Raw genomic sequence first — 3,359 nt, forward strand, 5'->3', positions numbered from 1 at the left:
ATATCTCAGAATCCAACCTCTTCACTCCTCATAAGATCTATGTCTCTCATCCACACACATTACTCACAATCAGGACTTTTTTGGGCTGCACCCGCTCTGTTGAATGCCCTCCCATGTGCAATTCAAATCTCCTCTAGTCTCCAAAACTCACCTCTTCAGGCAAGAAGATCTCATTCAAGACCCAGCCACATAACCTTCATAAACCTTTCCTACCCAATCACATTCCCCACTATCATCGCTTCTTGGCCTTTTGGCTAAGATCAAGTGTAGTATCTGTTCTTATCAGTGAGTATGGACCAAGCATAGAGAAAGGCTGGGCTGTGTAACTGCTCCAATGGGCAGAGGGTATGGGACCCCTCATGCTCAGGGCAGGGAAAAGTCTGGCTGAGTACCTTCACCCTTGCCAGATGGTGGGAGGTGTTGATTCCGTAATTCCGCTGGTGAGGGAGGGGAGAAACACTGGGCCCCGTATGTGGCTTTCTTGTCAGAGTTTGTAGCCCCGGAAGGAAGAGACAGTGAAAATCCCAGTCCAATATCCATTCCCAAGGAGAAGGGAAACACTGTGACCCATTCCAGAGGTTCATAGCCTCTGATGGGGAGTCAGCGAAAAGCCCAGCTTAGTACCTTAACCTTGGGATGCGAGAAACACGGCGACTGAGTAGCTTGCACTTCCGAAGGGGCCTCAGCCCTCAAGGGAGTAAATGGAAATGCCCAGTGGAGTACCCATTCCGATGCCAGGGGTTGCAAAGTGCCTAGGTAGGAACGGAGAAAAAGCTTGGTCGGACACTGACTGGCTGGCTGCCTGGAGCCCAAGCTTGCACTGTGCCCCCGGGGAAACTCGGGGATGCCTGAACCCTGCACTGTTGGACCTTGGGGCACCATGCACTAGTATGGCATCTGCACTGCGCACTATTCATTTAGGTTAGCACTGCACATCCTCACCCTGGGCCTTTTGGATGGAGGTAGGACAAATTTCCACACCCCTTCCAAATTTCCACACAGCCTTCTGGCTGGGGTCTCTATACGTTTTTTTATTTATCTCTCACATTTGTCACTTTTTCAAGTTTTCTGTTTTTCATTAGTTTGCTTACATTTTTATGGGCTGTGTGTACAACCCTTATTGGCTACCCACTTCCCACATACCAAAGCTCTCTCCTTTTGGGGAGAGCTGCAGTCCCCAAGGATGGCCCAAGCCACAAGGCGAGGGGAAGCCTACTGAGGGTCTCTCCAAACGTCGGTGCGGAGGACCGACCCACCTTAATCCTTTCGGGGGTTGAGGAAAGAGGGTCTCCACCGATTCCTATTTCCCCCCCTTGTGCCTTTTGGCTTAGAGGAGTTAGGGGATTAATGAGGCACTTCTCATTTGGGAGAGGGTCCATACTTTCGTATGCCCCCTAGGCACGATTTAGGTCACTGCACTCAGACAAATTAAAAAAAACTTATATAAGTCCACACATATCCTCTATCATTGATTTTCTATTTGTTTCACTTTCCCAATCCTCCTGACCAATGGTCAGCATTGCTCGTTCACTGTAGCACTGTGGCAGAACTACCGCCGATGCAGACAGTGCAGTGGGGCCCAAGGGGTTTGAGGGGCCTTGCACTGCCTTCCGCCTGGCAGCTGTTGATTGTTTGCTCTATATTCCAAATGTGGCTCTGGCTGTTATGACCCCTGCAGTCAGCTCTGACGCTGACGCAAGGGGTTCTCTGCGCTCCGGTCCGGCTGGTAATGCGGCCACCCCTGCAGCCGGCTCTAGCGCTGACGCAGGGGGTTCTCCGCGGTGTCTCCCGGCTGTGATGTCACAGTCAGGGCGTCGTCGCGTCAGGGGGCGTCCCCGCGTCAGGGGACGTGGTCGCGGCAACGACACACGCCCCCCGTCTGACGTCACGTACGGCCGGGAGTCTCACGCCCGGCCACTTCCTCAGCGCGCGCCCCGGTTGCCTAGGCGACGGGGGACGCCAGGCGGCCGGGCGGAAGAGGAAGCGCGCAACGCAGCCTCGTCCTCCTATGGAGGCGCTACTATTTAAACCCTGATGCCGGGACACTCAGACGCCGGTTATAGTTCAGATCCAGCGTCCTGAGTGTTCCCGGTTCCTGGAGCTTGGTTGGTCTTTTCTGGGTGTACTTTCCAGCGTGATCCTTCCGTCAGCTGGTTCCTAGTCTCACCCTGCCCGCTGCCGCTCAGCCCCAGCTAAGTGTACCTTCTAACTTGCGGTTATCTTGTTTATGGTTACAGTCCTGCTTATCGAGTCATCTTTATGTATTGTTACAGTCCTGCTTATTGAGTCATCTTTATGTATTGTTACAGTCCTGCTTATTGAGTCATCTTTATGTATTGTTACAGTCCAGCTTATTGAGTCATCTTTGTGTATTGTTACATTCAGTATATTGAGTCATCTTTTGTGTATTGTTACACCCGTGGGGTGGTCCCATCCAGACACTGTTTTACACCAGGTTCCTAGGGTTTCTTACGGGAGCCCCGTGGGTATTCTCGCCAGCAGGTGTCAGTTAGAGGTTCCCCTTGTTAATCACTGGCCTTGGCGTGTGAGTTGTCATTTACATAAGACCAGGTGGCATCGAGGTGGAAGCCTGACTAACGGGCTCCCACGAACGCGGCTATTAGTGGTGAAGCTTAGCATCCTGCACTCACACGCCAACTACATCTGGTAGCAACGGAGTTAGGTTGGCGAGGCTGCCCTCCATTCCTGGTCAGATCTCCTACCAGCCAGTGCCACGTAGTGCCTCGCCAGGCAGCGTGGCACAGGAGGTCCTAACATTATAACCGGCCCGATAATTTATATATTGTCCTCAGTCGCGGGTCATAGTCCATTATGGATCCTTCCCAGCAGGCCACGGGACATGCTCTGGTGGGCCAGATTCACACTCTCACACAGGAACTCCAAAAGCTTTCTCTCCGGGTCAAAACTCAGGAGGAACAGGTACATGGAGTCCTGTCAGCGTCTAGACTCCCAGAGCCCAGACTCGATCTCCCTGATCGCTTCTCTGGAGATCGTTCACTTTTTTATAACTTCAGAGAGGCCTGTAAACTATATTTCAAACTGCGTCCATTATCCTCCGGGTCAGAGACCCAGCGGGTGGGGATAATCATTTCTCTCCTACAGGGGGATCCTCAGACCTGGGCATTTGGGCTCCCTGCAGGAGATGAGGCCCTCTCCTCCGTCAGTTCTTTTTTTTCAGCCATGGGGTTGTTATATGATGATCCCGATAGGTCTGCTTCAGCTGAGGCCAATCTCCGAGCCCTCCGTCAAGGGCATGGTACGGCAGAGGGGTATTGCACACAGTTTAGGAGGTGGGCCATTGATTCCGGGTGGAATGACCCAGCTCTACGCAGTCAATT

At 52.5% G+C, this 3,359-nt stretch overlaps 1 pseudogene; it reads left to right on the forward strand.

The window, feature by feature from the left end:
* Nucleotides 1-234: 234 nt before the first annotated feature.
* LOC146045030 (U2 spliceosomal RNA) lies at nucleotides 235-359 on the forward strand (annotated as a pseudogene).
* The last annotated feature ends 3,000 nt before the right edge of the window (nucleotides 360-3,359 follow it).

This window comes from Crinia signifera, chromosome 1 (genome assembly GCF_055691185.1).
Source record: "Crinia signifera chromosome 1, ASM5569118v1, whole genome shotgun sequence".
Taxonomy (NCBI): domain Eukaryota; kingdom Metazoa; phylum Chordata; class Amphibia; order Anura; family Myobatrachidae; genus Crinia; species Crinia signifera.